Raw genomic sequence first — 14,472 nt, 5'->3', positions numbered from 1 at the left:
TTGATGCTGCCGACAACGTTCCAATGCTAGACAATTGCTTGACTAGCTTTAACTGATGACAAAAAACATTCTATGTACACAACAAATGTAATGGTATGAGGCTTTATTTGGCTATAAGATGATCAAAATGATATATATGCTCGTCATACAAAATGCTCGTGGTATATGAATAGGAAAAAATATATAATGCATTATACACTTTGGTACCAAATTGACACTCAGATGGCAACAAAACAAATATTTACAATGCTTTTGTTCAATAAACTCTTCATTCAGTCAATACCAACCTTGTCAGATATTCTGTAGAAGAATATTGCAGGTATAAACTCGCTGTTATGGAACAAATAGGGAAATTCCTTACGATCACGCCACTAGACATAAACGTTCTACAAAATGACTCGACATTTAATGTTTTATACTCGAGATAGGAGAGGTTTGGTAAATCGGAATAAATAAACTGCTAAAAAAGCTCTTGTCCAATTTTTGATCATTATACATATGTTTCAGTAAGGCACTTAACTTGCAGGGTTTGAAAGTTAAAACATTTGACATGACTTAAAGGGACTTGACATGGTGTATTTAAGATTGTTATTAGTTGCATATGCTCGTATATATTTAAATTATTGGCGCCGCTCTGAAGAGCGCACCTATTATGGAATGGGAATTTATTTTAATTAGTGGTAGGAGCGGTTTTTAAGTTGATTGACAGTTGGGTTTTACTGTTATTTTATTATGATTAAAAAATGCAATTGGATGGCGATCGCATGGGTGTTAAAAATGCTATTTGTCGTTGAATAGATTGTCTTCAATTTATCTTCAAAACATTATATTTGAAGAACGACAAATAAGTTTAATAACTGTTCCCGTTTCGTTTACGTTTTCCGATTGGTTAACTGCAATATCATGTGCCGGAAATGTAAATATTCGGAGGAGTTCCGAATGAAATGTAAAATGTGTGGACCGGTAATTATGTGAATGGAAATACTTATGTTTTATGTTGTTTTGTTATGTTTACTGCATTAATAAACAATGAGGTAAGCTGTTTTCTTTAATTTAATCGATATTGGATTAAATGTTCACCTTACTTTATTTTTTAATGTGTTGAAGGTGACATTAGTAAATTTGTATTACGATTGCCCCCGAGTTGTTTTATTTTTAGAACACTACACATATCCGGATGTTGCTATTTTAAGAACCAGAAGGTATTTCCCCGCTATTCATAGGTCAATAATGGAATTTCTACATCGTCGATTAATAAATCGGTTTTGTCATGAATATACGTTTAAAATAAGTAAACACTAAAAGTGCACACTGACAGTTGATTACGATACATCTAACAATTTGAGTCATTACAGTAAAACATGGATTATAAGTGAATTATACGCGTAAGAGAAGATTTTCTGTCGAAAAAACTAATGTCAACAATCAGCATGGAATTGGGATATTCCTATCAAAGGGCTATTCATGTAAGTATCCTTGAGTAGTTGTGTAAGTTTATGTGTTCAAAAATGTTTGTTTTTTAATTTCTTTGGACTTCTTAAATCATTTTTATTTGCTAAACGTTAAGACAGCGTTTTAATATTTCTACATGTACTATAAATATACATGTTACATACTTAACATCTACTTATAATGCACCAGTCAATTGTAACCAAAGCCCCACCAGGTCCGAGGAATAGCTGGGACTTTGACTTTCTGTCCAGCCAACCCCGGGTAAAATCCTCGTCCTGCGGGGACGAACTGATGGTCAAATCCTCGCCATATGCCCCGTACCCCAGGGAGCCTAGGTAAGGCATATTCCCTGATATATCTGGCTCAAAGACAAAACCACCGTATTCACCCGGCACTGCGAGGCCACCTGAAAGTTAAAAACACAGCCCATTTCCCCGGCATATCCACAGACCTGGAGGGCCGTGGTTACAATTGACTGGTGCATTATGTACATGTTACATATTTTTAAATGTACTTATGTACATCATTTATGTATATGATATGAGTATGTAATCTTTTATTTGATTGTGTTATCTTAGAAAAATATTAGACTTAAAAATACCCATTATTTGTTTACAAACTGCATATTTTCAAAATAAACCTGTATTAAAAGATGTACATGGTTTCGGGCTGGAAGCCACAACAGCTTGGACACAAGCGACATTCATTTGCTTGGTGTAGGTCTCGTTGAACGCCGTACTGTTGTGAATCATTATCAATTATATGCACAACATCTACACATTTGTGCCTACCAACCCTTACTCTTGGCTAAAACGGATATTAGTGCAGAATGTATAATTAATACATGTGCATTTGTATTTTACGGTTGTAGTTTCTGTTGGTTGATAATCAGAAGTCTAATTTCTTTCAGGCAGGAAAAGGACTGAATATTACTATTATATGAAGAATTCCAGCATGCATTAAATACTATGTTGGATCATTGAGACAGATTTGACATCCATGTCTATCCACATCTGATAGAGATGATGTGAGTATTTCATATAAAACATATTTGAGTTGGTGTTTGTTGTTTTATAAACTCACTGTTTTCAATAATCCAGTGGTTGTGGTGGTGGTGATGGTGGTGGTGATGATGAATTTTATTGATAAATTTAGTAATTTTCTTTATATTATATACATGTATGTATCAGCTTATTGTTGTTGTTTTTAAATAATGTTGAGAAATATTAAACTGTTTATATTTTATTTTGTATATGTATGGCAGTATTATTATCTATACAAATTAGTTAGAAAGTACTTTTTTTTCTTTTACAGCACTAAACATTCTAGATGGGTAAAGACCTGTTAAATCAGCATTGACTCAGCATTGAGTAATTTTCATCTGTGCAGACACTACAAGTACAAACGCATGGGAACAAACCAAACTTCAAATAATGAAGAGTGAAGAATTATTGTGAAAAGTTCTAAATGTTAGAATACCATTGACTAAATAAATCAAATAGACATCGATTACCAGCAGAGACTGTTTACATGTTATAATATTAAAAAGACATTAGTTGAGAACTTTCACTCTGACATTTTTGGAGGGGCATTACCGCCTACTTAGTGTTCTTGTTTCTTTACATATTTTAATTTAAAAGTACATTCATTGTTTTTAAATCTGAATTCTGAGTTAGTATCATAAGTAAAATTCATTTATTTGATTGATTACATTTTATGAATAAGTCCAATTGAGCTTTTTACAAGAAAAAGGTTGATTTTTAAGCATTTTATTAGTTATAAAAATGTATAGTTACATGACATTATGTATATTTTCTTCAAAACTGAACGGTAAACTATCATAAATTATCTTTTGAATTGTTCATTAGACATCATAGAAAATATTTAAATGATTTCAGCAGGTTGTCTTATTATTAACTATTTTTTATGAATTTATAAAACTGCTATATATTTTCAAACATCGAAATACTGCTCTGTTCCGAAGACTCACAAGATCAATCAAAATGATTTTTTTCCCATGTGTATCAATAATATGTTCGGTTGAACGTAATTTTTCTATTAACTGAAGTTTATTTTACCAGAAACTGTTGTGTTTATTTCATAATCTCTGATAATGTGAAAAAAAATCAAATAAAGACAAAATATTTTTAATTAATAGTAAAAAATCTTCCAAATTTGGATAAAAGTCCCATAGTGTACCATGATAATAACTATGTTGTCCGTAAAAGCTTTATAAAAGTGTGTATTACTTATACCTTAATTCAGTTCAAATAATTATGGCCTTTAAGGATTTGTGTTTTCATAATATAGATTTCCTGTTATATTGAGCTTTGTCAATTTGTGTTGATGTTTTGTTTTATGTACAATTACTACTTCTATTTCCTAACTTTTGTCTCATTTGTCAAATTGAATTGTTACATATTTAAGTGAAAAAACACACACACTATTTTTAAAGATGCACTCTTACTCCCCAATAAGACTTATGATAATTAATATTATTGTTTTCATTTTTCAAAATGGGTTGATAGATGTCAACAACAATGTTTCTAATGAAGGAGTTCAATTTGCTAATAAGAATGAACTTAAAACATGGTATTTCTGCCTTGTGATACTATAGTAGACCACAGTAAATCTTTTAGCAATCACCAATTGATCAATTAATATTTGTCATGCATTCTGCTGTTATAAAAAGGGTGACAAGCTTGTTATCAGTAAACGATATTTCAGTAAATGCATTATTTAGTAAGTAGTTATTGTTTTTTCACTCAATTTAATGTGTGTTATATATACAATTATATGTATTGATTTCAAATAAGAGTTTCACTTTAAAGATGCTCATTTAAAGATAATGAACAGACACACAAAACTAGCCACATTTGATACTAATTATACGTATGATTATTGTTTTATATATAAGTGACCTCTGATTTGTTTTGGAGATATTCATAAATGGGTGTTATTCTTTATTGTCTTCATTTTCTTATACATTTAAGGATTTTTATAATTGCTTTTCTGGTATATATTACATGATTTCAAATAAGAGTTTCACTTTAAAGATGCTCATTTAAAGATAATGAACAGACACACAAAACTAGCCACATTTGATACTAATTATACGTATGATTATTGTTTTATATATAAGTGACCTCTGATTTGTTTTGGAGATATTCATAAATGGGTGTTATTCTTTATTGTCTTCATTTTCTTATACATTTAAGGATTTTTATAATTGCTTTTCTGGTATATATTACAATGTAATTTAATGCAAATGAAAACACACTTTAAACTGGACACATTTGATACTAATGATATGAATGCTTATTGTTTACATGTACTCTGATTTGTTATGAAGATATTCATAAAGGGGTGTTCTTCATGTTATTATACATTTTGGACTTGATTTAGTATTGCTTTTCTGGTATATATTCATTTACTGCACAAAGAAATTATTTTAAGTGTTCAGTATCACTTTCACACATTGTTTACTATTATCTGTTTTGCATATTTGGCCTATTTATGCTTATATGTGCATTGTTGTATTTCAAAATCTTTGTGAAAAATAGAAACAGTATTATTTCCTTCATACATAGTCTGATAGATATTCAGTTTGAATGCGTTATTTTTATCATATTTGAAAAAAATGCCATTGTCCAATAAGACACATGCTGTTTTTGTGTTAATATCAAATAAAACATCCATTTTCTACTCTTCTTTACTATGTAAATGAAGAAGTTAACATTAGTATTATTAAACAGCTAAAAACAAGGCATGTTATGTTATAAATGCATTTCATCTAGTAAACAATGTTCACTTTTTATATAACAGTTTAAATATAATTATGTTCTATTTATGTTTGCAACTTTACAGTTCAATAATTATGTTCTATTTATGTTTGCAACTTTTGGACGAAATGATAATGTTTATTAAAGTACTACACAAATTGTTAAATTGTTATTTCATATCACTTCTTCATGATGAATCCCCCATATAAGGAGGAAACTCATTCTTCCCTTCAAGTTGTCATTCCAGCATGGTGACGTTGCCCCCTCCCCCCCCCCTAAATGATTAGAACTGCAGTGTACAAGAACAATAACTCTATTTCAGCGAATTGCAAGAGTTATTCCCTTTGTACCTTTTCCTGTCCGGAGCATAACTAGAAAACTACTTTTTTTGGAATTTCATTAAACATCATTCAATGGTATTTAGCACAACGAGAGGAAGTGCAGTGCACAGTGACTATAGCTGTTTTTAAGCTAATTAAGCTAATTGGTATATGGGTATGTGGCAATGACAAAAAGTACAGTGCACAAGCACCCTAATTTTGTCGTGTTCATTAATGTAACCCACCCCTAATGAAATGTTCAACTTGAAAATCTTCAATTTCAATGCCTTTGCCTATGTTGTCATGCAGAAAACTACAAACATTTTGAGAATTTCATAGACGCGGTTCAATACACCATAATATGCTTGTTGGCCTTGACATTCCTTGTTTTTCAACATATAACAAGTGCATAAACTATTAAACGGTGCCCTTTGATGCTTTGCATCAATGGTCTTTCTTGTCATTCAATTTACAAACTCTTTACAAATAACACTAGTTTGTGAATTATGCTTTATCTCTTGTAGTATCTTAAATACAAATAAAAAATTGACTATGCGGGGTCATGAGGATACAATTACATATGATTTTATGCACACTAATGATTTAATCACTGAATACCTCTGTTATGAATTGAACAGCCCATCTGGATAATATTTTTTATTATTTTGTCCATTTTAATGTAAAAAATCCATTTTTATATTCGCAACTTTCAAAATAGTCAGCTGCATTTCTTTGACAATTGTATTTAAGCATTTATTCAAGTCAGATTAAATAAGACTATCTCAATGAAATATGTTTTCAATTTTCAAGACTATTGTTGCAGCAAGTAAGAACTATGTCACTACGAACTAGTTTTGTCCCTTTTGTCACTTCCATATGTAATCAATTCATTATCACCATTGCCCGTGTCCTTTTTCATCTTCTTATTCATTTACTTCACCTCAACATCTTCTCTTTTGTTGACAACAGCTGTGCACTGAAACATGTGAACTATTTTAATTCTAGCTGTCCAAATTATGCAACAACTATGTACGATGTCTTATCCTCCAGCAACACTTACACATCAGCATACAAGATTTAAACTTAACTAATATTTACATAAAACAAATCAATATATATAATCTACTTATATTATGTATATTTACAACTAACTACGTTAATTGATATTTAGTGGTTTCATTTTGAGTAGGTGAAGGGGCATAAATAAATAGTTAAGTGGAAGTTTGCACTATTCAATGTTGACCACTTACAATGTAAACAGGGGCTGGCCTTGTAAATGGAAAGTTTTCACTTTATTGGTAGACCACTTAAAAACTAAAGATTGTCAGTATGTTCTTACACAAAATATATGGTTATTTACATGCGACTATGTCATATCGACACACACATTTATTCTAAAAAAGTACATTCTACCAATCTTTAACCATATTTATGCGAAAAGCTACAGAAACAAGCTCAGTAGCAAAAGGTTAAAACAAAAACCCGGTTTAATGGCACTGGGTAATCGCCAGACATAAAACATAAAAACACAAACAAGAAACGTGGAATTACTTAAAGCATAATACAAGTATATTTTGAACACGTTATAGTTCTCACTGTTAACTCAAACACAGTGTTAACGCCAAAACATTCTTTGATAGTTTGCTTATTATAGAACATTTATTTTATGAAAAAATTACAAATTTAGTCTAAACTTCAATGAAACGAAAATGTATATAATATAGTGTTAGTTTAGAGGTTGTGTCAATGTCAAAGGGAAGGGTATACATCAGTATACACCAGGGTATACCCAAGTAAATTTACATGTTACTGGCCGTTCGGCGGTCTCTAACAATCCCTGATAAGCACTCCTAGTTTTTTATATGGTATATATATACTGTGTTGTTTGTGGAGTGTTTTGCTGTTGTTTCATGCCTCTTGTTTGTGATTGTTTGTTTTTGTGTTCTTGTCTCTGGCATTTCCCTTGTGCCATTTAACGGGGTAAATGTTAAAACTTACGGCTACTGCGCTTGTTCCTGTAGTGTTTTTATATAAATATTGGAAACCTCACCAAGCGCTACAAAACAAACAAAAACACACCAGGAATAAAAATACAAGTGCAAATTATGTCTACCAGGAATAAAAAAGGTTTAAGTATGAAAACTGCAACTACCAATTTATTGTAAAATAGCTATATATATCAAAATTTTAATAATAAATTGTTCAGAATATAAATCAAATGAAACAAAAATCTACAATCATCTACGTACACATTCCTGAAAATAATATAATATTGATTCTATTTTGTATCAATTTAAAATTCGCATTTCTAAGACCGTTTCTCAAACTAAGATTCATAATGGACTCTCTATCTGTTTGCCATCAACCATGTCCAGTATCATTAACACCTAGGATAAGTTCATATCGTGATATGGGACAACATAGCATACACACAAAACCCCATGGTTCTTATATTACAGGTTACTTACTTGAACCTCTTCACATGACATTTTTCATAGTCGGGAAAGCTGGCTTGATAACTGTTGTAATAAATCAAATTAGTTGTTTACATTCGGGTTAAGTGAATTTGAATATTGCAGAATGATTATAACTGGATGTAATTTCAATGACGTTGAGGTCATGCACAGCTTCAATCAAATTGAGAAACTTTACAGCCTGAAGAGTTACTGTGTTTCGTTTGATACTGATGAGGGGCTTCATCAATATGCAATGGATGGTGTTATTATGACCAGGATATAGGATAAGGATAAGTACTGTCTTCCGGAAGAATATGAAGAAATTTTAATATGAACACTTCTAATGGAACTCTCATTCATGCAAAACCTCTCAGGATGTAGCCTTAAGCGCGTCAAGGACGAGTCATAAAGGTTATTGCTCAAGGTCAGATCAACGCATATAACTTAGGAGGCACCCCTGTAAATTATGTGAATTGCTTGATGTAAACCAGCGGGTATCATAAGCGATCTGTCTTGGGGTAACAGAGGTATATTGTATGATACAAATTTATGCATAGACCAGCCCTTCACTAATGTGATAACCAAGTTAACGGTCTGGCGCAGAAACAGAGGTATACAAATCATAATGATGAGGTGTTCCCGAAAATAAATTAATTCTGAAATAGAGAAAACAGGCCAATTATCACGAATTCAACCATGAATTTTAATGGGTTTAACCATGCTTAACCTTTAAGCAAACTGTATTATTTGCAAAGCTTTACTTAAAACAACTTGTTCACAAATACAAACAATTACAAATTCAATATGCCATTACGTAGAATTGTATCACACAATTTCTCACCTTGGTAGGTCTCACAGAAGGATGTTGCTGATATCTTCCTCCAGCAAAGTCGGACTTAAGTCACCTTCAAACGATATCACATTGGGGTCTTGTCTGGTCCAACAATGGATATAAAAAATAATGGTATAAATGCCCAACATTTAATTAGCTGGATATGAAAAGCAAAGGTATAAATGCCGCACTCTCCATTCGTACACATCTCAATGTGTAAATGTACTGCAGTATCTCCACACAATCACTAAAGGCATAGGCATGCACAACTTTTCCAAGCTCAAATCGCTACAGTAATAATTTCAGGATAAAATAGGAGTAGAAAAATGGTGGGAATTGATTTTATGATGATTTGGCCCTAAGTGCGACCTGCCCTTGGATGGGACTTATTTTGTATGATGTTTTAGCCCTTTGCGTGATATAAGGAAAATAATTTATTATGTTATGGTATATGCCAGGTATAAGTAACAAATAAACAATAAAACACATTTTTGTACAACAATGTTGCCCTTGCCGGTGTAAGGGAAACAACTTCTGCATTACCCGACGTATAATACAGTGAAGAGTTCATAGTAAACATCTGTGATAGTCAGAATGATTTAACAGTGGTTCGCTGTGTTAGCAGAGTAGTGACGTCAATGATCGCGTTTAAACATGAGCGAATGTTAAAACATAAATGTGTACTGCTCATAATGATGAGTTCAATGTTGTACAATTCCGACGATTTGCTTTTAAAGGTGGGGATTATATAAAGACACGTTTTCACCTAAAAATGATCATTGACACATGAGAACGATATTAATTTAAAGGGAAAACCCCCGCTACTTACGCGGGTGCGCAGAAAAATTATCGTGTTCTTACTACCAAATATCCTGGAGTTTTTAATGTTACTAATTTTAATACCAAGCAATGGACCAGGACGCCTATTCGCTTCAGAAACCGACATAGAAGGGAAATAAATCATACACTGGGTATTGGCTTAGTTTGTTTGGTCCCCTGTCAGGTCTAAGTAGAATTAAGCGGATAACCAGATAGTTGAAGCTTTGACCTTGAACGTTTGAGCAGACGAGCTTCGGTTTTAACAAAACAAACTCGCGTTTAATTTGCTCCCCTCGTGATAAATAAAGTAACGATGAAAGGGACTTCACCCATATTTTGGATGTCTGATGACTTCGGATATATTAGTATGCAAAAAGTATGTTTGAACAAATATTACTAACTTTCCTTGTTCGGCCTTTAAAGAATGTATATTTCTTTTTTCCGCTTTAAATGAGAACGCAATAATGTTGTCATTCATGTAGCATACAGTCAATTTAGTTTTATTAATTTGTAATCAGCAATCAATATCCATTTTAACAATATCAATTTAGGGTTAGCAGTCATCAATTTGTAATAATAAGGTCTAAAATGATAAAAGGGCTAGTTTACTTATTTTTTATATATAATGATAATTTGTGACGGTTTTCCTCCCGTAGTGAGTCAAGGTTACTCAACTGTTGAAAGTAAATGGAAAGCAAAATAATGCAGTTAATTACGTTCTTACGCCGTCTCATTAATCGATTGATATGCATAGTATAAAAAACACATTACAATTAGAAAATACAACTATTATGCATAGCCGTAGTATTGATGATTATGTTTGAGTAACAGGCTTGTTCGTTAACTAGTATTCCAATCGTCAATGAGTTATGTACTCCAGGTTATGTTGTAATGGGTGAGAATACTGGTTGATATTAATAAATCATCTCAAAACTATTAAAAGTATAAATCGCAGTCGTATTATTTACACTTCAAACTATTTGTATAGGTGTTGTCAATTAAAAAGGTAGTTTTAGGTTGTTATTAACATTTAAACGCTACCGATACTAGAATATATACGAAGTCTTGATGCATTCTGGACACATATTTACGATATATTTCTATAATATATAATCATTTCCAATCATACTAAGCCAAAAGAGAACTGCATTAAATTTACTGGTAATAATTATGTGCCAATAACGCACCACCCGCAGTGCTTCGCATCTGTAATGAGTGTCATCCCGATATTCACATTATAGCCCGTTTTACCTAGCCACGTAACGAGTGCGTTGCCGCTATATGAATTGTGCTCGGCTAACTCTAATGTACGCTACTGTAACGGGTGCCTTGTCGGTAGCCGTTTTGTATCCCGGCTTTTTCGCTGTACGACTTTTTTACAGCCGCTTTTCACACTGTATGCCGGTTCACTCCAGTATACGCAAGGGTAACAAACGCCTTCCAGCTATTCGTATTGTAACCCTGCTAACTCAAAAATACGCCGCTGTAAATTCTGCCTTGTAGCTATTCGCAACGAAGCCTTGCTTACTCCTGGGTATACCGCCGTTAAAAGTAGCTTGCCGTTATTTGCATTGTAGCCCGATTTAATCCAGTGTATGCCACTGTAACAAGTAGTTTTCCGCTATTCGCATTGTAGTCAGACTCACTAAGGTGTTTGTAAACCCATGTTTCATTCCATAATATTTTAATACAGATTTTAAAGCGGGACACCGCTAGATCCGCCTCTGAAATATTTTAATATTGATCTTGTGATTAAAGGTATGATCACATTCCTTACGTTTTACGTTTATTTGAATGTATCATACACACATTACCGTATTTTGCATCATTTGTTGATCGAAAAAACAAAAACACTTTTTAAATTTCCTGAAGGTATCTTCATGTTCTTTCAAATGAAAAGTGAGTGATTATAAAACGTTTACGCTAATTTAGCTATCGTTTTTGCTTTTCCAAACCCAAACCGGGTCATGAATGTCTAAAACGTTCGTTTCCACTGCTATTGACCCATATAACATAAATATTGAGACATACATACTAACAATATCTGTCATGTGTTTCCGTTCCGGATAGAAAAATCCGACCCGAGGGCACCTGCGTTGCCAGGTAACGAGGCTTGCCGAGTTACCGGCAACGCAGCGTGCCCGAGGGTCGGATTTTTCTATCCGAAACGGACACACATGATAAAAAATTTCTAGCATACATTAAATAACATATTTTGTGAAGAAAATATATAAAAAGGCGCATTTTTGTACATATCACCAAAAAGCGCGTGCGATGATGTTTACTGACGTCATGACGCGCAGTAATTTGTATTCACTGCATACGTCAAAAAGTTCCTTCGACATTACCTCTTTTAAGGGTTATTTTGTTTTGTTTTTTAAAGTTTGATTTTGTAAAGTTAATGTTAGTGGAACTCATCTATTTAAATTTCATAATTATGATTACATAACGTGTATTATAAAATAAATTGAAATTATTACGTCACAGCGCGTGACTCATCTGGCATGGGGGGGGGTTGCCAGATGGAGTTTTCCAGCACGGCTGAATTCACCGGAAATGCCTATCCGGTGTGCTAGAAATTATGATCATCACGTGCGTGCAAGTGGACGCACCACGGGGTTCTGAGATAAAAGCATGATGGCGACGACAGCTTTAGTGAATCGATATTTCGGAGCAGTCAAAGTAGTGAAGATACATGATAACAAACTTCCTTATACATGTTTACGAGAATAACACTCATGTTTACCTGTCTGTCTGTCATAATATATAATAAAACGCTTATAAAGTCTTAGTTGTGAGTTAATTATGCATTCTAATTTTCAAATAAGATTTACCACAATTAAAACAAATGTTTTAATATACCAAAAAGGATGAATACCATGGTTCGTATTAAGGTTTCCAAGCTAATTTTAAAGAATTACCATTTTTACTTTTACGTCACGGTGCAGGAAACACGGTATTTCTACCTTAAGAGACGATAAACGAATACAGTAAATGTTTTATCACTCACCAATCATTTAATATTTGTGCGTGTTCAGCTACAATATTGTTATCAGTAATGAATATTTACCATCTATGCATTATTTAGTCATTAGAAAAAGGTTTATCACATGCAATTCATGTTTGTTATAAATGTGTATGTGTATGAAATACACCCAATATTGAACTGAAATCCTTCCTCCTACGACATGTAGTCGTTCGCTCGATGATGTGATGGCCCGTTGGTGCACATCCAAGTATCACAATTACATACAAAACTTTTAATCACATTGCAAACATGTTTAAACAGACTAATAATAATAACAAATACCGTTTTAATTTCAAAAGTTCCTCATAGATTTATAGTCAAATAAACAACCAACGAATTTATGTTTTGCCAACTACATGAACAGAGTTGTCAAGTGTATACACTGCATGTTTACCAACAAGATTGACATGAAATTAATACACATGGAGCATGAGACCATCGAAATAGAATGATTTATAATCTAATAGTACCACATGCACGAAGGATCTATGATGATTATTCTAATTCTATATATAATTATATTGTCTAAAAAAGGACGACATTCATGTGCAACATACAACGGCTGTTTGAAATCATTTTGATAGATTGATTATATTATATTTAGTATATGTGATAGCATTTTGTTCTTTCTGTGCGTAGATAATACTGCCATGCGATTACAATCATACAGTCAACGAACGCATTTAATTAAATCTTCAATTCCCTGACATGCTACGCTTAATCGGTGCGTTTGATGAAATGACATGCATTTCACCGTTTAAATCATAGAGGATTTTCCTCATGTATCTATTTATACGTATTATATGTTTCCGTTTCCACAATATAAATCGTTACGGTGTATCACTTAAGACTGTACGAGGCTACTTATATATATACCATGGCTTGTATCGCAACTATCAGTTAAGTGACGTCAGTGGCGCATACATGATAAACCTTTCCCTTGTGGTATTTATCATTAGGTAACGAAACGAGAGTTCAAATTCAATTCGTTTTGGATCAAGTTTTACCTTTAATTTTAACACTTGATACAATTTGTTTTATATAATCCAGATTGCCTCTTCTTTTTGAATACGGCGAATGATAAAGCACATATATTTACCGTGTATGGTGCGTATATGTTAAAGTCGACAAGGTCACCTTTATTTAAGTTATAGAAATAAATATTGGTTTAATAGGTATGATGAAACACACGGGTCGATGGTTTTATTCTGAAATATTATAATTTTAAAAGTCATCTGGGAGTATATATTCTATGACGATGGGTTGAATGATTACTTTTAGAGTACGTATTCTAAACATTGACTAGTATGCAAAGGAAGTTAGATAAATTATTTAGACAGCCATTTAATAATTATACTATTGTATATATTAGTCATTCTAACATTCAAACAGTTATTTCAAAACAACGTTACGGCCATCTTACACTAAAGCAAACAATTATCCTATATTCTAATGTAATTCCTCAAAATTCGTCGTGCACTTTGATATAAACACTTCATTAAAATAATGTGAACTTAAAGAATCAAGACGTAATGCACGTTCAGTGCAACATTTAATAATTTAATAGAATATAAGAGCATAACTTATAGACGAGGTAAGGGTTTTATCTGTCTAAAAATGCATATAATATGATACGATTATCGACTAGTGAGCCTTTGAATATCAGATCTTATTCACTAGTCAACAATTTATTTTTAAGATGCCAACTCCTTTACAGCCTCGTGTTTTATTCCATTTATATACATATATAATGGTGTGCGATTGCTTTATCTTATATTATTAC

General features: G+C 32.5%; 1 long non-coding RNA gene across 1 annotated transcript; it reads left to right on the top strand.

Annotated features, from left to right (window-relative positions):
* The first annotated feature begins 935 nt into the window (after positions 1-935).
* Positions 936-5,199, top strand: LOC128244699 (uncharacterized). Its single transcript, XR_008262971.1, has 3 exons — positions 936-1,466; positions 2,363-2,479; positions 2,767-5,199. It is a non-coding gene; the product is annotated as an uncharacterized LOC128244699 (long non-coding RNA).
* Positions 5,200-14,472: the final 9,273 nt, after the last annotated feature.

Source organism: Mya arenaria, chromosome 8 (genome assembly GCF_026914265.1).
Source record: "Mya arenaria isolate MELC-2E11 chromosome 8, ASM2691426v1".
Taxonomy (NCBI): domain Eukaryota; kingdom Metazoa; phylum Mollusca; class Bivalvia; order Myida; family Myidae; genus Mya; species Mya arenaria.
This window is presented reverse-complemented; position numbering and strand designations above follow the sequence as displayed.